We start from the raw sequence: 21594 nt of genomic DNA, 5'->3' as shown, positions 1-21594 counted from the left end.
TGATCACAGACCAGACAAGTAACCTTGCTGTACCACATATGCAAAATGGGCCTAATAAAAATGCTTGCTGGTACCATAAGGTATTTTAAGATGCAAACTGATTATACACCTGGATGTACTTTGTAATAAGTAAATATTAAAGTACAATGTCTAGACCTGAGTAAATAAAGAATTGTCACTACAGGAAATGAAAAAGGTTTTGTAGATAAGACACAAAAAATATTTCATTGGGTATGTTAAACAGGAATGGATATTTTGTGGAGAAAAAAAGACAAAAATCAGACCATTTGATCATCTTTAAATATGTAAAAATCTTTCATTGAGCAGCTGAAATAAAAACAACTGAATTAAAGATTTGTTTGTATTTTTAAGAAAGAGGAGCGGCTGGGTGCGGTGGCTCACGCCTGTAATCCCAGCACTTTGGGAGGCCGAGGCAGGCGGATCACCAGGTCAGGAGATCGAGACCATCCTGGCTAACACGGTGAAACTCCGTCTCTACTAAAAATACAAAAAAATTAGCTGGGTGTGGTGGCACGTGCCTGTAGTCCCAACTACTCGGGAGGCTGAGGCAGGAGAATGGCATGAACCCAGGAGGTGGAGCTTGAAGTGAGCTGAGATCACGCCACTGCACTCCAGCCTGGGCGACACAGAGAGACTCCATCTCAAAAAAAAAAAAAAAAGAAAGAAAGAAAGAAAAAAAGAAAGAGAAGGCCTGGCACGGCGGCTCACGCCTGTAATCCCAGCACTTTGGGAGGCTGAAGTGGGAGGATCACTTAAGGACAGGAGTTCGAGACCAGCCTGGCCAACATGGCGAAACTCTGTCTCTACTAAGAGTACAAAATTTAGCCAGGCGTGGTGGCACATGCCTGTAGTCCCAGCTACTCGGGAGGCTGAGGCACAAGAATCACTTGAGCCCAGGAGGCAGACGCTGCAGTGAGCTGAGATCATGCCACTGCACTCCAGCCTGGGAGACACAGCAAGACTCTGTCTCAAAAAAAAAAAAAAAAAGAAAGAGGAATTGGGTTTACATTATTTTATAAAAGATTTAGGTAAGTTATTTTTACAAAGAATTTTTGTTTAGTTAGAATTGGGATACAGTAAGACAACACAATGTGTGTCCCTAGAAATCTTAACTAGGCAAACACTTTTCTGAGGCAACCAAATACAAGCATTCCAGAAAACAGCCAAATCATCTTAGATAGCCTTTTAACGCAAAGTTGGCAATTTTTTCTCTAAAGGGCCAGACAGTGAATACTTGACACTTTCCAGGCCACACAGTCGCTATCACAAGTATTCATCTCTGCTAGGGTAGTGGGAAAGCAGCCATCGACAATACCTAAACAAATGGGCACAGCTGGATTCTGAAAAACTTTATTTATTTATTTATTTACTTTTGAGACAGGGTCTCCCTCTGTCTCCCAGGCTGGAGTGCAGTGGTGTGATCTCAGCTCACTGCAGCCTTGACCTCCTGGACTTGAGCAATCCATCTCCCTCAGCTTCCCAAGTAGCTGATACTACAGGCACATGCCACCAAGCCCAGCTAATTTTTGTACTTTTGAAGAGATGGGGTCTCCCCATGTTGCCCAGTCTGGTCTTGAACCCCGGGGCTCAAACAATCTTCCCGCCCTCCGGAAGAGTTAATATTACAGGCATGAGCCACCATGCCCGGCTCCAGTGAAACTTTATTTACAACAAAATGTGTCAGGTTGGATTTGGCTGGTAGTACATCATTTTCCAATTCTTCAATCTAAAGGTTCTTTCCAGTTCTAGGATTCTAAGCTGCAAAACACAGCTGTAGCAAATAGTGACAAACCAAAAGAAAATGAAAAATAACAGTATGCTACTGAATCTGAATGGTGTGTCACTGGAGCCAATGCCATTCTTTCTATCTAGATCTTGGGAATATAATTAATAGATCTTCATAATCAGCTCATTAGGATAATACATCATCAGTGATTTTTTTTTTCCTTTTTAGCAAAACATAAAAATGTTTACATATGTTTATAGCTGTGATACCCAGACTTTGTAATCCAAGTGTATAATATTACAATCTGGTGCACTAGGAAGCATATGCCATCTGCTCAGCTTCTTCATCCTGCCTGCCAATGGGAAGTATTTTTAGATAAGGTAAAGACATGTGTGGGTAGACACTACCTTTGTCCTTTTTCTAGCTGCTATTCTTTTGTCACTCTTTTATCTCATCCTTCTTCCTCACCCCACCCCACTCTTGCAAAGCACATTGAAACAACACCCTTATTGCAAGGAGGAGGTCAAGAGCAGGGAGGAGCTGGTCAGTCTAGGTGAGGGGGCCACAGCTGGGAAACCACTCCAGAGAGCTTTCAGGGTGAAAGCTGGCAATCGAGTCCATCCCTGAATCCATGGACCAGAAAGGAGAGCATGTCACTGCACTCAGAAATCATGCCCAACTGGAGTGGAGTGAGAGCAAAAGGAAGAGTGGGCGTGAAAGCAGAGCTCAGGAAGGAGGGCGGCTGCAGCACCAGAGGCCCATTTTTTTTGGCACCCTGCCCCAGGGCATGTGGGTGGACTGGCCTCCTTGAAACCTTGGGGTTAAAGGAGACAAACAGCCCCCCTTACTACTGTGCCTGCAGCCAAAGCACCTTGGACTTTGATCACATCAAATTCTCTGCCCTTGATGTATTTATTTCCCAATATTGCCCAATGAGGTTTTGTGTTTTTCTGTTTGTTTGTTTCGTCTAACTAGTGAAAGGAATCACATAGTGCTGGTCTAGTCATTTTAAAGATGTAATACACACACATATATGTTTATTATGCATATTCATATTACACATTCACATATAAATATGTGTATATGTACACAGTCATGTGTGGCTTAACAGGGTATGTTCTGAAAAATTCATTGTGAGGGGAGTTTGTGTTGTGCGAACACCATAGCGTGTGCTTACACAAACCTAGACAGGTACGCTGGAGCCTATTGCTCCTGGGCTACAAACCTGTACAGCATGGTATGATACTGAATACTGTAGGCAATTATAGCACAATGGAAAGTATTTGTGTATCTAAATGTAGGAAAGGTATAGTAAAAATACTGTATTATAATCTTATGGAACCACTGTGGTATAAGGAGTCTGTCGATGACAGAAACATCGTGGTGTGGCACACGACTCTCTCTTTGTCTCTCTCTCCACATACACACAAACTCATACACGCACACACACATATATTAGTGTGTGTACAGGTTTTTTTTTTTTTTAAGGCAGCTTCTATGTTAATTAGAAGCAATGACTTGTAGATATCCAGATTTTAAGGTAACTTGATACCATGTTTAGAACTCAGAAAATATATAGGGCTGAGAATTTGTCATACAATCTGAAGCCTTTAATTTAACAATAAGCTTGTTGGATGCCAGCATCCATGGATGAAGGAAGATTTTTCAATCTTGATTTATGAATAGGACACGCAGGCTAAAACAAGGAAAGAGTGAAATTCTTTTGAACTTGGACTATAGATACTTGGTGTGTATAACTCGGATTACTTCTATTCCAAGTGACAGACGACAGAAGCACCCATTCCAATTGGCTTAAGCGAAAGAGGGGAGGGAAAGTGCTGAGGAAGTCAAAAGGTCAGGAACAGAACTTCAACCACTACTGGATTCAGGTTCCAACAATGAAAATCAGAATTCACTTCTCCATCTCTCAGCTCTGCCTCCACAGGAGTGTGGTCTATCTCAGGTCCCAGGCAGGTGACAGCAAAATGTCTACGGTTCAAATCCAGCAAGCAAAAGCTAGAGCAATGGCCAATAATTCCAATGAGGTCATCTTCCCTTTCTGGCCCAATCCCTGAGGTTCTGGGCAAAGCCGAAGTCATGAGCCACCCCAGGAAGCTGCAGACCTATATGGACTCATGATAAAGTGGACACCATAAGAAAATTAGCGGCTTTTACCACGAGAAGTAGTAGTTCTCGACAGCAGACAAGCCTTTAACAAGGAACTCAGTACATCCATCCCTCTAGAACAAGGAACAATTTAATGATGTACAGGATGCTGATGGCAGAAAGGAGATCACTGAGTTGGGAAAGTGACTCTAAGTCAGAAAAATATGAAAATGGAAACTGGATAGTTTGATGTAGGCTGCAGTACCGAGCAAGGCATGGAGACATCTTCTCAAGAAGCTGCCTGCTGCCAGCGGGGTGCACCACTGTCACAGTGGGAGCTGTTGGGAAAACAAGATCCACGAACTCTGCCGAAACACATAGTCTGCACTAATGCTAGACTAGACACTGAAGTAGAATAGTCCTAGAATAGTCTTAACAAAATGACAGCATCATGTCCCATGTCGCCATAGATCTAACGTCTTGAGGTCAGGGACCATTTATGACACCCTCATCTGCACAGCAGTGACAGGAACTGTGTGTGTGTATTCATTACAACTTCATTCTGAAAACACGAACGCTTTCTACATATGTCACAGCGTTGGCAGCCTTTTTCATTCTCCATTTTGTAGATGGGAGACTTAAGGACTAGGTTAAGGAAACTCATTTCAGGGAAAAACAAAGACAAAAATAGGTTATCAAAAACCTTACAATAAAATTATCTTCATTATGTGAATTATTTGGGGCATACATGGAAGACATTAAAAGCAAAATTAGGATCACCAGGATAATTCTAGAGGAAACTTGAAAAGTCATAGTATAGCCAAATTGATATAAATTTTACTCTGATTGTATAAATGGATTTTTATTTTGATTTTTTATACTGAGTGAGTGTTCCACTCCCTACATTGCTATATATGTAACAGCATATGACATTTTAGCCACACTCTTAAAATACACAGACTCAAGCTGATGCTAGTGGTTACTGTGCACTGAAAATGAATAGGATAAAACTCTGTGAAGTTTCCAAGAAGGAACTAAGACAGTAACTGTCTTCATGGCAGGAAATATTGTTTATTTTTCTATTGAAAAAAAAAAATTAGATGTGCTGTTTTTCAGCTGACTATAAAAAACCAGTGATTCTTTGTGTTTCACGCTGCTGCATTCTGTGGGCCGGGCTATCCCCAGACTTACCTAACTTACATCATGGAAGTTTTCAAAAAGCCTAAATACTTAAGGACTTTTGTTCCTTTTTCCCCACTCATAATAATAGATTTCTGAAAGACCATTTAAAAATGTTAAATTTCCCTTCATTTTTTCCAAGTATTTGTAACACTACAGGCAATCAATTGAGAAAAGACAGCTCATTGTTCTATGTTTTTTCCCCACAGAGTATTTATGTCTCAAAAGATATTTTTTAAGAAGAAAAGTTACTTAATACCTCTCCCTAGCCAGCCCAGAAATTGTTATAAATTCAAAATTCATTCTTGTACAATGTTCTTAATTATAAGATAAGTAATCTTGCTGTGTTAGTTTAATTCTATCCTATTTATCTTCTCAAGTAGAATGACACATTGCAAATACCATTTGGGGAGTTTTATTAATAAATGCCTAATCCCATGGCTTGTAGGACATGTCTCAGAATAATGTTTTAACTACAGCAATGCTCATTGACTAACACCGTTTCAATAGTAACTGTCCCTTAACGTGAGGCAAGGCATCTTTTCCAGTGTGATTAGTGGTGATTCCTCAAAAAAAGGTCTCAAAGTGCTCACAGCAGGTGATTAGCTCTAGTCTCCTTGCGCCTTCAAAACGTAGCAAGGATTATCAGCTTTGTTCTACTTCTGGATTACATTTTCCATATCCTGTAAAACCAGGATAGGAAATGAAGAGTGATGCTAAACCACAGCACTAATGTCCTATACAATCAAACTCAGTTTTGCAAAACAAATATTTGGAGTTAATGCTCTAAACATGCATATACACCTGTCTGTAGAAATGGATAGTCAGAAGGCGCTCAGGCACACACACTTGCACACAGTTCTTCATATATTGGTTTTGGTGGGCTGATCTGGGAACTTCATCACTGTATATGTTATTGTTTGCTATTGTTCCTTTTAGAGTCCATACATATATATGAGCCTAAACAACTACTCTACAATAAAGTTTACAGATTTGATAGCAACAAATCTTTCCAGGCTAATTCTCTATGTCCAGGTACAACAGGACAATGTTATGATTAGGCCATGCTTTCCTCCTCTTGATTTAGACAAATTATGGATTAAATTAAATTATTCGTGAAGCATTTGATGACAATCAGGAGAAAAAATTACATTTATATTCTATCTGTTTTAAATCTATAAGGAGTTTGAAAAGGGCTCCATTTCAGATCTCTGGCTTTAGCAATTGCCTGCAACTAAAAGCAATCTTGCTGTGATTGAAAATGGAGGTGTCAACTCAGGCAGGCTACAAATTGCCAACAGAGGGAATAGCCATTTTAAATTACTTCCAAAGCCCAAATAAATTCTCCGAATGGAAATCTGCCTTTATCCTTATTTTCTATCTCCAGTGATGATATGTGTTTTACTCATTATGAATCATTCTCTCCATTCCTTTCTACTAAGGTAAAGAACAATGAGAAAAATACACTTACAGACAGCACTATGCTGGGCTCTGTTTATGGCATAAGGCATATAACAGATAAGATTATCTGGTGATTTAACATATGAAAAAATATAACTTATGTTTGAATAGCACTTCAGCAACTATAAGATTATTTTAAATATAGAAATGAACACATGGTGGAAAATTCTCTGTTAACTTTAAATCCCTGTATGGATTAGCTGTTATAGGCCATTTCAATTGTTCCTCCCAATAATCTCTTTGGTAAACAGAGAAGATATAACCTTCCATAATTTCTGCAGATACTTAAAACTGAGACAAAGATATTAAGTGACTAGGGTCACACAGTAATGGCAGAAATGGCCCCTGAACCTTTAGCTTCTGAATTTCTCTTCTGTAATCTCTCCTTAAACCAAGCAGGCTTTAGAAATAAGCTCTGTGCATTCAACACACATAGAAAAAATGTTTGTACTGTGAAGTTCCTTCTCACTATAACTTAATGTTACTTAGTTATGAATATAACTTAATTAAAATTTAATCGTATCTGACCATGGCCTAAAAGTCTATCCTTTTCAGTTATATTTACTGTGTTTACACGGAGTATCACTTAATCACAAATTGTTTCATAATTTTTCATAATTGGAACATTTCTGGAGGAAAAAAGAACTACATTAATGACTAAGAAGTAAGGGCTTCTTAATTTGGACAGCAATCCCACCTAATTGGTCGTGTTTCAGAAGTGGCCCTTAGAATGTTCCAATTTTAGAACATCAGCTGTGACAGTCCTTCCCGCCATGTTTATTTGCTGCTGCTACTCCTACAGTGTTTTCAACAGTCTGGCCCACCTTTCCCGTGATGAAAGGCTTCCTGTTCTTGAAATAGAAAAGATTTGAATTTTACTGCCTATAGGGTTTTAGGGAGCCAAGTCAAAAGAATTTTAAGAGTTTTAAGTCAATAAGAAATGGTGCATGGGTATGGTGTCAATACATCACAGCTAAAATTTTCATTCACTGCTGGTGGAAGGACAAACTAGAAAGGGATTAGAAACCTGTTGGGCAGTGTTCTGTAAAGCTGAATATATTATATGTACCTCATGACCTAGCAATTCCAAGTGTATATAACAGAAATGTGTGCATATGTGCATACATAAGAATATTCATAGCAATATTTTTTGTAATAATCCCAAATTGGAAGCAACCCAAAAGTCTATCAGTCACAGAATTAATAAGTGTATACAATTAAATTTATAGAAATTGGAATCGCCTACAGCAATAAAAAAGAATGAACCACAGGTAGACATAACATATAGATAGATTTCAATATATGGATGTTGAGTAAAATAACCCAAATACGAATGTCTACATAAGTAAATCTTATATGATTCCATGCATATAAAATTCAAAAACAGGCAAAATTAATTTACAGCTATGAAGTCAGCATAGTGATTAATATGGGGAGTGGTGATAATTAGTATTTCATTGGACCTGAGTATATTAGCTATAGCTACCTGGATGGTATGAGAAGGCTGTGGACACAAGGCAAGACTAAATCAATGAGAGGGGTTTGGTATGCCACTGCCAAAAATTGGAAAAAGACCCGATCATATAGGATTTGAACCATAAGGACAGAGCGGACAGAGTGAATTATTTTCTCCAGGTCACCAAAAATCTGCAATAATAGCTTAACATCGTCAGTCTTTTACATTTTAGCAATTCTGGTGGGTGGGTGGTGATATAACATTGTTATTTTTATTTGCATTTTTCTCATGACTAATAACGTTGAGCATCTTTTTATGTTTACAGTAAATTGTGATATTCTCTTCTCTGAAAGCTTTTTCAAGTATTTTTCCCACATTTGAATTGGGTTGACTATACTTTTCCAACTGCTGTGTAAGATTCTTGACATACTTTGGATACAAGTACTTTGTCAGATATGCATATGTCTGTAACCATTACTACTGAACTCTATTCTATTCCTTTGCTCTATTCATGTATCCTTGAGCCAGTATCATAGTATCTTAATTATTGCTGCTTTATAATAAGTCTTACTATCTAACAATGTAAGTTCTCCATGTTTTTTCTTCTTTAGTTAGTATTGCTTCAGTTATTCTTGGTGCTTTGTATTTCCACTTAAATTTTTGAACCAGCCTGACAATTTTCACAAAAATTAACTGATTTTTATTGGGATTTCATTGAATCTATTAATCAAATTAGGAGAAATTGTATCTTTACAATCATCTAATCCAGGCACATGATTATATCACTCCATTTATTTAAATAATCTTCAGTTTTTTTCAATATATTTTGCAGTTTTCATTGTAAAAGTTTTGAACATCTCTCATTAGATTTATTGCTTCTTATTTCTGAGTTCTCTCTTCTGTTCCATTGGTCTGTGTGTCTGTTTTTGTACCAGTATCATGTTGTTTTGGTTACTGTGGCCTTGTAGTACAGTTTGAAGTCAGGTAGCATGATGCCTCCCACTTTGTTCTTTTTGCTTAGGATTGTCTTGGCTATTCAGGCTCTTTTTTGGCTCCATATGAATTTTTAAATTTTTTTTCTAATTCTGTGAAGAATATCAATGGTAGCTTAATGGGAACAGCATTGAATCTATAAATTACTTTGGGCAGTATGGTCATTTTCACGATATTGATTCTTCCTATACATGAGCATATAATCTTTTTCCATTTGTTTGTGTCCTCTCTGATTTACTTGAGCAGTGGTTTGTAGTTCTCCTTGAAGAGGTCCTTCACTTCCCTTGTTGGCTGTATTCCTAGGTATTTTATTCTCTTTGTGGCAATTGTGAATGGGAGTTCCTTCATGATTTGGCCCTCAGTTTGCCTGTTATTGGTGCATAGAAATGCAAGCAATTTTTGCACATTGATTTTAAAGATCTAAAAGCAGAAATACCATTTGACCCAGCAATTCCATTACTGGGTATATGCCCAAAAGAACATAAATCATCCTATTATAAAGATACATGCATGTGTATGTTCATTGCAGCACTATTCACAATACCAAAGACATGGAATCAACCCAAATGCCCATCAGTGATAGACTGGATAAAGAAAATGTGGTATATATATACACCATGGAATACTATGCAGTCATAAAAAGGAATGAGATCATGTCCTCTGCAGGGACATGAATGGAGCTGGAAGCTGTTATCCTAAGCAAATTGACGCAGGAACAGAAAACCAAACACCCCATGTTCTCACTTTTAAGTAGGAGCTGAACAATGAGAGCATATGGACATATGTGGGGAACAACACACTGGGGCCTATTGTGGGTTGAGGAAGGGAGAGCATCAGGAAGAACAGCTAATGAATACTGGGCTTAATACCTAAATGGTGGGTTGATCTGTGCAGCAAACCACCATGGCACATGTTTACCTATGTAACAAACCTGCACATCCTACACATATACCCCAGAACTTAAAATAAAAGTTGAAGGAAAAAAAAATGATTTACTGCTAGGTACTTGATTTTTTAATGTTACTATAAATTATGGTTTAAAATTTCATTTTTGAATTATTTCTTGCTAGTATAGAGAGACTTGATTTTTTTACACTGACCTTGCATCCAGCATTCTTGTTAAAGTCACATTATTTTCAATAATTTTAAATTTTCTATATATATAATTATATAATTTGTGGAAAACAGTTTTACTTCATTCTTTTCAACCTTCACGACAATTTTTTTCTTGGCTTACTGCATTGGCTAGAATTGCAAATTGGTGATAATGAGCACTCTTTTCTTGTTCCCAAACTCAGAGAAATAATTTATTACTTTATCATTAAGTATGCAGTTACATAACATCAAAGAAATTCCCTTCTATTAGTTTGTTGAGAATTTTTATTATAACCAACTGTTGACTCAAATTAGCTTTCTCTACTGAAATAATTACATAATTTTCCTCTTTGATTCTTTTAATGAGGCTTTGATTGGTTTTTAAATGTTAAATCAACCATGGATTCCTGGAATAAATCCTATTTGATCACGATGTATTCTTTTATATATCCCTGAACTTGATTTGCTAAACAAATATTTTAAGATTCATGAAAGATACTGGGTGGTGATTTTCTTTACTAGTAAGTTCTTCTCAGACTTAGGTTAGGCTAATTTCACATATGATTTAAGAAATGTTTCATCTTTTTCTATTTTCTGTAAGAGTTTGTGTAAGATTGGCATTATTTCTTCCTTAAACATTTGGATGAATTTATTACTAAAGCAATATTGGTCTGAAATTAAATTTAGGGGAATTTAATTGTCACTTCAATTTAAATAATAAATTTAGGATTTTTCAGATTTTAAATTTCTTCTTATGTCCATTTTGGTAAGTTGTGTTTTTAAAAAAAGTTGTCAATTTTCTCTAAGTTGTCAAATTTATTGACATAAAATTGATCATAGTATCTTATTATCTTTTTGATCTCTATGACATGTAGTAGTGATCTCCTTGTTTTTTTCTGAAATTCATAACTTGTATTTTCTCTTCTTTTTTCTTTGATTGGTTTGCTAGAGATGTATCAATTATATTAATCTTTTCAAAAAAAACACAGTTGCTTTTGTTAATTTTCAAATATTATATATTGTTTCCTACTTCTATAATTTCTGCTTATTTTTGCTTTTTCTCTTTTTTTTTTTTTTTTTTGAGAAGGGTCTCCTTCTGTGGCCCAAACTAGAGTGCAGTGGTGTGATCTCAGCTCACTGCAACCTCCGCCTCCCAGGTTCAAGCAATTACCATCTTTGGGTTTAATTTGCTGATTATTTTCTTTTTTTTTTTTTTTTTTTTTTTTTTGAGATGGAGTCTCACTCTGTCACCCAGGCTGGAGTGCAGTGGCCGGATCTCAGCTCACTGCAAGCTCCGCCTCCCGGGTTCACGCCATTCTCCTGCCTCAGCCTCCCGAGTAGCTGGGACTACAGGCTCCTGCCACCTCGCCCGGCTAAGTTTTTGTATTTTTAGTAGAGACGGGGTTTCACTGTGTTACCCAGGATGGTCTCGATCTCCTGACCTCGTGATCCGCCCATCTCGGCCTCCCAAAGTGCTGGGATTACAGGCTTGAGCCACTGCGCCCGGCCTAATTTGCTGATTATTTTCTAGTTTCTTGAGTTGGAGGTTTGAATCATTTATTTTCAACTTTTCCTTTTTTATATTTTTTATTTTTTTATTTTTTGAGACAGAGTCTTGTTCTATCACCCAGGCTGGAGTGCAATGGCACGATCTCAGCTCACTGCAACCTCCGCCTCCCAGGTTCAAGTGATTCTCCTGCCTCAGCCTCCTGAGTAGCTGGGACTATAGGCATGTGCCACCACGCCAGGCTAATTTTTTGTATTTTAGTAGAGACGGGGTTTCACCGTGTTAGCCAGGATCGTCTTGATCTCCTGACCTTGTGATCTACCCACCTTAGCCTCCGAAAGTGCTGGGATTACAGGCGTGAGCCACCGTGCCAGGCCAACTTCCTTTTATCATTAACAAATATCCCTCTTTATCTCTCATGATAATTTTTTCATTAAAGTCTACTTTGTCTGCTATTAATATGGTTATAGCTTTCTTTTAGTTAATTTTTGCATGGTATATAAATTTCTAACATTTTACTTTCAATCTTTCTCAGTCTACATAGTGTATCTTAAATTTTAAACTTAGTAAAGTATCTTAAAACCTACTAGATTTAAACTTACTACAGCTGGTTATCTGTATCCAGCCTGGCAATCTTTTAATAGGATTGCTGAAATATACATTTAATATAATTACTGATATAGTTTCTTATAAGTCTACCATCTTAATTTGTTTTCCATTTACCACACCTATTCTTTGTTCCTGTATTTCTTCTTTTCACTTTCTTTTTAGTCAATCAAGTGTTTTTTAAATTATTTTTCTCCCTTATTAGAATTTTAATTGAGCTTCTTGTATTATTATTTTAATGATTACCCTAAAGATGATAAAATACACCTTTGACTTATTTCAGTCCTCCTGAAATTCATAATTTTAACCTTTCCTAAACGATGTTTCTAAACAGCTTCCCGCACAGTCATTACCTTGACTACACATGAATAAATATAATTTGGCCTTAGCTCTAGGAGAGTCGACTTTTTCAGGTCTGAATGTGGCCCGGGCCACTGTGTTTTCAAAACCCATTCCTCATGATTCAGGATTTATAATAAGCACTGGATCAGTCTCTGACAGAGCCTGTCCGCATTTAAAACAGCCTAAACTTGTCTGTATTAGAACCTAACTTTAAAAGGCTTATCTTACTAGGATATAACCTTTTAGCACAGATACTGTATGATTCCACCACTCCACGTGCCTACCTTCACGAGGCATGACTTCTGCTATCTTGTATTTATGGTTACAGGTAAGAATGAAAGAGAGTTATGCTGGCGAGTGAGGGGGTGGAAGGTCAGGGTTGGGAGACAGGTGGGAGGGGACATCACAATCCCTAATGAGACTAACATCACCCAGGGCCTTTACAGCTTTGTAATTAGTTCCAATTAATTGTTTCCTTTTAACTGTCTTTTTTTTTTTTTAATGTAAGATGGAAAGGGTTAAAACTACAGGCTAAAACTAGTTTTATTAATATCTGAACTCTACCAGTCAATTTTATGTTTTAAGCAAAAGTGAACGTCTTTTGATTGCAATGCTCTAGCTCATCAGGATGATAAGCCATCCAGCGAATCCTGGTTAAACTGCCCTACTCTCAGTTCCTTCAAATCCAGGAAGAGACATACACGTCCTTGCGCATAAGCATTAGTTCACATTCAGATTAAACTACTGCCTTCCAACCTGCTGCCCAAGGGATGATGCTGAGATGGCAAATTATCAGATATGTATCTTTTATTCAGATATCCTTAGGAGCACATGCACATTCTAAAGGAAATCACTTTTATTTGCTCCAAGCTATTAAAGTAAGAACTAGAATGAAAAACAGTAAACCCAAAAGACTTTAGGGCCTTAAAGACATCCTGTAACCTATATCCCAACTAAATATTTGTATTCAAATAGAAAGCACTGTTAGGATTCTTTCATCGTGAAGATTAATTTTCTATTTTAATTAGAAATATTTGATATGTCATAACTTTCAGGACATTTTTGGCTAACAAAAGTGCTAAGTGCTTGTATTAAATATTTCCACAATGGCCCTCCCAGTCTACACATTTTAACGCAGGTCATGATTTTACGGTCTCTTTTCCATTCAAACTGAAAGACTGATAGGGAGCCCTTGAGTAGTCTCCAGATAGGCTGCCGAAGCTAAGGAATGTCCCGCATGCATTTAGTTAGTTAAAAACATGCTGAGTCTTACATAATTACTGTGTTGAAGCAACGGCAGTGGTAGAGCAATAGGTCAGATAACTACTGTGGTTTACTCATTGCAAGGCACAGCCTGAGATAATAAAAAAATAATTATATGCACGAACCAGATTTTCCAAACCGCTTATTTCGTTTTCTAGGTCAGTATAGCTGGTCAAATCCCTCTGAAAGTTAAGTTCTCCAGCTGACCACAAATGGTTAGCTCGCTTACATTATTTCTGTAAAATGCTGCATATATTTAGATGTTCAAAGGACTATGATATTTATTCTGACTCTCTGGAGGTTTTTCCTCCTAATAAGTACTGTTAGTACGCTGGGGAGAAAGAGCAGATCAAAAGCAGTGCTCCTGTAAAAGCTTAACACCATCTTCATTACCACATAGTTAAAACCTCAGGTACATACAAATAAGTTCCGAACTGCTTAAGACTGAATCCATCCAACAATGCAAACATAGCATTCGCGTTTCATAAGTATAGTCAGTTAATTTCCCCTTCATTCTGATTCATCTGAGCCTCAATAATCTGCACTAAAAAATTGCCATGGTATTATTTTACTTTTATAGAAGAAAAATTGATATGTCAATTGGTCCTTGTGAATTCCAGGCTAGATCAGCGGTTTTCACTACCTTAAATTTAAAGCATCCACTATCTTAAACCAACACAGACCTGAACCAGCTCACTGAGAGGCTGGGGAGAGAGAAGAGCTCAGCCTCAAGGAGGCAAGAAGCAGGAAGAAGGGCAGGGGCCAAAACCTTGGCGGAATGATAAGCCAAAAAGTGACAAAGAAAGAAATGTAATTTGATAACGGATCTTATTTGAACATTTCCACAAAGTGATAATAGACAGTTTTAGGAAATATGGCCAGTGGGTTTCAAAATGGGCACATTTGCCCATTAGGAAGAGACAGCACTTGATAACAGTTTTTGGCAAGCTTCCAACCTTGTCAATTATCTCAATCCTAGTGCAGTCCTCAATCCTGGTGGGATTTCCACCTACCCAAGCGTCCTCTACCAATTTCCCCAACCCTAATTGTCTTTTCCTTCCTCTCAGATATACTGCAGAGTCTCCATGTCTCTGGAAATTAATCACTATTTGAGAGATTAATTGGAATTTTCAGGCTATTAATTGTAATTTCCTCTTCCTCTGGCTTTTTTAATTTTGAGGAAAATCTACAAGGACTCTTTCAGCAACTAAAATGTATACTAAAAAAAAAAAGAAGTTCCAGCCTCGCCCAACAATAGCTGCTTCTCTGTCATTTCTACTCTACAGCTTGCCAGTCACTACACCTGGAGAATTACTTAGGCTTAGTTACAAACTCCATCTGGGGATTTTAAGAAATTGGCTTACATAATAAGATTAATTATATATAACTATTTAAATGTTAAATGATATCATTTCCACTCTTTAAAAGAACGCATTCATATTCAGAATCAGTCACTTAAGAAAGAGGAGTACATAATTTAAAACCAAAAGAAAAGATAGTAGCTAATACTTTGTCCCATAGGTTATGGTCCTTGGAACATTTTCTTTCCCTGAGAAATTGAATCTGCCTTATTACACAGACATACACTTATGTGTGACATCCTACAAAGACATACATATACACTCACACATACTCACACACTAAAGACCTAACTTTCCAGCAGAAGCAAATCCTTGCCCTGGAATGACATAGCAACAAGTACTTTTAATTCCTATTGAACCAGAAGCAAATGTCTCCTGGCACAGAACATAAAATTGTAACTCAGATAGAAGAAAACACCTTAGGAAACAGACTTAGATTAGTGTGCTGATTTTAAAAAATGCTTTCCTGGTATTAAGGAGTTACAACTACAGTTCTGGCTCCAGGCTAAATCAGACCCTTTATGGGGACCTCTGGGAGGCCTCCCAAGACTGTGACATTTACAGAAGTAGAAAGAATGAGAAGTTGGGAGTGCCTCAAGTAGCTAGAACCACATACTCTGGGAAAAATGGACACCGAATGCAGAGGACAGCTTCAGGCTTCTTTTTTGTCTAGGGGCTGTACCTGTGCCACTGTAAGAGTCCCCATGCAGAACTTCTGCTGGCATCTATGAAAGGGCACAAAAATCTCAGATTGGGTAATAATTTAAGGGAAAAGTTTGAACTAAAATATTTAATTGTTAATGACTTCACAAGTTCTGCAGAGTTTCACAGAGTCCGGATTCACTCTCAAACTGTGGACTGTGAACTCCTTTACAGTGAAGTCCACGTCTCCACTTACTCAGCCATTCATCCAAAAAAAAAAAGTTTCTAAGAAGTTCTGGTGTGGCAGTCTCTCTGCTAGTAGCTGGTGACCCAAGGGCCCCTCCCTTCCTGGAGTGACAGCCACTGAGAACAGACTGAATAAAGAGTCACAAGTGGACTGCTACATATCTCTTTATGTCCTCAAAGCCAAGCATGGTGGCTGGCATCCACTCTGCACTCACATTCTATGAAAGAGAGATGAGAAAGAGGAAAGAGAAACAATGAGAAAAATAAGGTTCAGGATACTGCCATCTCCCTGCCAAGTATCACAGATAAAATATTTGGGTAATTAACTAAGTAAGGGACATTCAATGTTGGATTCACATATAACACATATTCAAGTGTAAAAATATGTCCCTACCTCCATCTGAAATTATGACTATTAATCATCTTCAGAAACGACAAAGTTTTCAGTAATGTAGCCCATATCAATCAGTTTCTGGCCAATAAACTGTTGGTGAAGATTAGGAATGATACCACAGGAAGACGAGCATTACCATATTGACTGAAGGTAATAAATTCATGGAATAGAAGGAATTCTATAAGAGTTGAGATCAACTTGAAGGCTCCTGTCAAAGAGTCAATACTGATCCACAAAGGCATTCCATCCTGGTAGAGATGAGGTTTCCTAGAAAAGCCAGGTGTTTTTGTTTTTGTTTGTTTGTTTGTTTATTTATTTATTTTGAGCCAGAGTCTCACTCTGTCGCCCAGGCTGGAGTGCAGTGGCACCATCTCGGCTCACTGCAAGCTCCACCTCCCGGGCTCACGCCATTCTCCTGCCTCAGCCTCCCGAGTAGCTGGGACTACAGGCACTCGCCACCATGCATGGCTAACTTTGTATTTTTAGTAGAGACGGGGTTTCACCGTGTTAGCCAGGATGGTCTCAATCTCCTGACCTCGTCATCCACCCGTCTCGGCCTCCCAAAGTGCTGGGTTTACAGGCGTGACCCACCGCGCCCGGCCGAAAAGTCAGGTTTTAAAGAGGTTATAACGTATGGATAAAAGGGAATGACAGGCCAGAGGACTAGGGAGAGGATACTCCAGCTCCTGCAAAGGAAAAGAAGTAAAACATTCACAAAATGTGAGGGCTGCTACTGCGTGCCAGAAACCATGCTAAGTCGCTGCGGTGGCAACGTGATGACTAAGACCTAGGGCCCTGCTCCGGGTGTTTACCGATGATTACTCAAGAGCCACAGAAAAAAGAGGCCATATTTGAGCATAAACAGAAGTCTAAAAACGGAAATAGGATCTAATTGACTCATTTTTGGAGATGAGAAAGTATTTCTTTACCGGGGGGCTTTAGCGGCATCCAGAAATGCCATCCTTGGAATCAGGAAGGAGAAAACATGATGACGACTTCCTTTCATTAAGATCACTGGTGTTTCCCTTCTGAGATTACAGTGAATAAAGACACTGCTGATCAGATTAAAAAGGGCAATTATTGCTTGTGTGAATGCATGCACAAAGATTACAGTAATGCAGTACTCTTTTTTTTAAAAAGAGTCCCTATCTTTTAGAGATACCATCTGAAATATTTACAGATGAAATGATGCCAAGCCTGGGATTTGCTTCAAAATAATCCTGGGTATGGGGTGGAGTGAAGGTGAAACCAGGCTATGATGCGATCATTGTTGAAGCTGGACGGTAAGAGGTTCGTTATAGTTTTCTCTTTACTTTAAATATATTTGAAATGTTCTTTATAAAAAGTTATTAAAATATACATTTGTAATAAAAAGCCTGCTGAATATGTAGGGAAAGAAGAAACTTTTAAATGATCATTCAATAAAATAGTGCTACTCAGTGTAGCAAGTTAAAAAAATTAACAAAATCTCCTTGAACATTATTATTAAATAGCACTATGGGCCTATAGGGTGTTCTGTATACCGCAACCATGCCTTGAGCAGGCTAACTGAATTTACTACATCTTTGGAGTTTCTAGACCAATTTCTGATCTGTTTTCCAAAGTGCTGGTCACCACTCTAGAGTGGATCCTGAAACCAACTTGTGGGCCCTGATAGTTTTTAGATAAATGAATAGAAATACAATAGAAAAGACAGTATCAGAGCACATCACACATAACAGGATGAACTCTCTTTGTGGAACTTCTGTTTCTCTCTCTCTCTCTCTCTCTCTCTCTCTCTCTCTCTCTCTCTGTGTGTGTGTGTGTGTGTGTGTGTATGTGTGCCCGCATGCAGCATTTGTGTTTAGTCTAATCTCAACATAATAGCCAGAATGGGTCTGTTAAAACCTAAATCACAGCCGGGCGCAGTGGTTCACGCTGTAATCCCAGCACTTTGGGAGGCTGAGGCGGGTGGATCACCAGGTCAGGAGATCGAGACCATCCTGGCTAACATGGTGAAACCCCGTCTCGACTAAAAAAAATAAATAAATACAAAAAATTAGCTGGGCGTGGTGGTGGGCGACTGTAGTCCCAGCTACTCGGGAGGCTGAGGCAGGAGAATGGCGTGAACCCAGGAGGCGGAGCTTGGAGTGAGCCAAAATCGCGCCATTGCACTCCAGAATAGGTGACAGAGTGAGGCTCCGTCTCAAAAAAAAAAAAAAAAACCTAAGTCAGACCATGCCACTGTCTTCTAGAACCCTCCAGGGACAACCTATCTCAGTGTAAAAGCCAGAGTCCTTACAGTGGCCTACGAGGCCCTCCATGATCTGCCTCCTCCTCCCTGCCAGTCCTGTTTACCCCTTTCTCGCTCTCCTGGCCTTGTTTCTGTTCCTGGAACACACCAGGTACACTTTCGCGTCGGGACTCTGCAGCTGCAGTTCCTTCTGTCTGGAATGTTCTTTCTCCAAATATCTGCATGACTGACTCCCTCACCATCAAGTGTTACCTTCTCAGTAAAGCCTTCTCTGACCACTAAACTTAAAATTCAGACCCCCTTACGCCCAGCATTTCCTGTCTCCCTTCCTGCTTTATTTTTCTCCATAGAACTTATCACCCTCTAATATACCATATAAATTAATAATTAGATATAATTATATATAAAAGATACACATTTATATATACAAATTATATATAGTTCCTTTGGTTTACTGTCTGTCTGTATTTAGAAATGCCACAAGGTCCAGAATTTTTGTCTGTTTTGTTCATTGCAGTATCTCTAAAATCTAGAACATGGTAAATAATAAGCACATATTGAATGAAGTATGGGTGTGTGCACGGTGTGTGTGTGGGTGTGTATGTGTGTGCCTGTGTGTGTACGTACTGGGTTTCATAGTGTAGGTAACATTCCAAAAGGCTTGTATGACACTGCCTTGGAGCATACTTGGACTACCTCTGGGCTTACTAAGAGTGAAGGCTGAAAAGCAAGTACGATACAGACACCCAACAGTCCTCATGTCTTACAGACTGGGTGCCTGGAACAAATGATGCCAGTGGTAATGGCTACTTGAAATATGTGTGTATGTGGGTGTAACTGATTTACACACAAGAGAGTTGTTCCCTTGGGGGACCACCAAGGCACCATAAATTGGCAAGAGGAAATAGGCAGAATCAGAAAAATCATAAAAATGTTTAAAAAGCCTCAGAGATGATCTGGGCCAAACTAATAATTCTACAGATGAGCATCAAAGTCACAAAATGGTAATGTAATTTGCCCCTGGACACACAAAAAGTAAATGCTGAGACAGAACTAGCATAGACTTAGGTCACATGACCCCTCATCCAGTGATCTTTACACACCATGGCCCATCATAAAAATGAAAAACAGTAATCTGCTCTCCAAAACCCTCTGCCGGTTCCCTTTTCCTTGGGAATAACCTGAAATTATTTCTCCAATTAGGCACCAATACATTTATTCCACTGGACTTGACCACTTGTAGGAATCTCTGTTTTAAAAACAAAGAGCTGCTAATGATCACTATTTCTCATAAATGAAAGCCTTAAAAATTCCCTCCCATAGCAACCGGCAGTGGATTGAATCATCTACTATGATTCCCTACCTTTCTAATAATATAGTTCCAACTTACATCAGGCCCAGGGATGTTAAAGCCTGTCAAGAATCAAAACCTTCAACCCTCACTGTCCTACTTCTCATTAGAGCTAAAGACTCTACCCAGTTTTAAATTAATGGATGTATATTTTTTCATAACCATAAAACAAAGTGCTTCAAACCATAAAGCACTAACAAGTGAAAACAACATATGAGTTGTCAGTCATCTTAATGTAGTAGGTGAGCAGAACATTTTTTTCAGGGAGTGATATTATTACAAAGTGAACAGGTGTACTAATTGCCTGATTCACAACTAAGACTATAATAGGCTTTTTGACTATGAGAGGCCATGTGTCTTGGAATTCTCAGTGTTTTGTTGATGGCCTTAGAGATTCTAAGGGCTGAGGACATTCATGACATAATTGTGGCGGATGTTCTTGGTTCCCTCTTCCCCCTTAACAGAACCCTGTTCTGTTCAGGCCTCCTCACCCCTTCAGGAGAGGCTGGCCCATCTGCACTCCAGGAAGGGGGTCACAACTGGACTAAGTACATCCCTTGCCAGTGATTGGTTAACACCTAAGCATGTGACAAAGCTGTGGCCAATGAGGCAAGGGGAACTTTGCCAGGGCTGTGGGGAGCGCAGGTGTGTCTGAGAAAGTCTTTCTTATCTTCCACAGGGCAAGGAGGAACAGATTTCCTTCTCTGTTTCTAAATATGATGCCAGGGGACTGCTGTTGTCATCTTGACACTGTAAAGACAGTGAGGCTGAGGACAAGGCCCCCCGACCAAGAGGGCAGCGCTGAGAGAAGGAGACAGAGCCAGATACTGCAGTGTCTACAACCACGGTCCCTCAGCACTTCTTTTTAGAGTTTTCTGTATTTGCAGGTGAAACGTCCTAACCCTTACAATAATTGCATCCTGGAATGGTCTGGTCAGGATGTGAGGAGGTGTGAATGTGTTATATGTGTTGGTGTTAGCATGAGAAAAGTTTGCGTGAACAGCAGGTCCCAGGAACAGTGAGTCTTTTGTTAGAGATGGCTTAGCCTGTGACATTAGAAAGCAGGGGGAGCAAAGTCTAAAATCCGAGATGTCAGGGGAGCTGCAGAGGCCAGCACAAGGCACAATACCATCCCCACGTGTGCTGCTGTCATAGGGGGCCTAGGGTGGCCAGATTTCACCTGAGGGAGGACACAGAACAACAGAGCCACTGTAGCCCGTGCCCACTTCCTCTAGGGGTTGCCAGGAAAACACTCCGAATGAGACCTTAAAGAAGAAGTTCCAGTACTTGCTTTGTCTTTACACTCCCATGAAGGGGCATTTATTTGTATTTTGTGGGGGTGCCTGTTTCAGTTGTCATATGAGAAAAAGGAAGGCCATGAACAACTTGAAGGGGAGCCAGCCATCCTATAAATTCACGCAGGCCATAGGATATTGAAGCCTGCCCAGAAAGTGGCTACCCAGGGACTCAGTTCCCCAAAGACATCTGTCTTTAACTTCATTAGTTCCATGCCAGGGCCAGTCTTCCTCCAACTAACAGAAAGTTTATCTACTGTCAGAACCTCTGTGACAGCTAGAAGCGTGTAATACTTAAGTCTCTCTAACAAAGTCTT

At 39.0% G+C, this 21594-nt stretch overlaps 1 protein-coding gene and 1 long non-coding RNA gene across 8 annotated transcripts in view; one reads left to right on the top strand and one right to left on the bottom strand.

Moving 5' to 3' along the window:
- Nucleotides 1-21594, bottom strand: part of LOC105475787 (chimerin 2) — a 314261-nt gene that overhangs the window by 279554 nt on the left and 13113 nt on the right. The gene's annotated exons all lie outside the window — the stretch shown is intronic.
- Nucleotides 1-21594, top strand: part of LOC105475791 (uncharacterized) — a 44930-nt gene that overhangs the window by 15426 nt on the left and 7910 nt on the right. For 3 of the 4 annotated variants that reach the window (XR_011622262.1, XR_011622264.1, XR_011622263.1), the window contains exon 4: nt 20662-20869. This is a non-coding gene — a long non-coding RNA (uncharacterized lncRNA). Of the gene's footprint in view, nt 1-20487; nt 20628-20661; nt 20870-21594 lie in introns of those variants that run through there. The other variant, XR_003016638.2, reaches the window with a different exon arrangement.

The sequence above is a fragment of the Macaca nemestrina genome, chromosome 4, assembly GCF_043159975.1.
Source record: "Macaca nemestrina isolate mMacNem1 chromosome 4, mMacNem.hap1, whole genome shotgun sequence".
Taxonomy (NCBI): Eukaryota; Metazoa; Chordata; class Mammalia; order Primates; family Cercopithecidae; genus Macaca; species Macaca nemestrina.
This window is presented reverse-complemented; position numbering and strand designations above follow the sequence as displayed.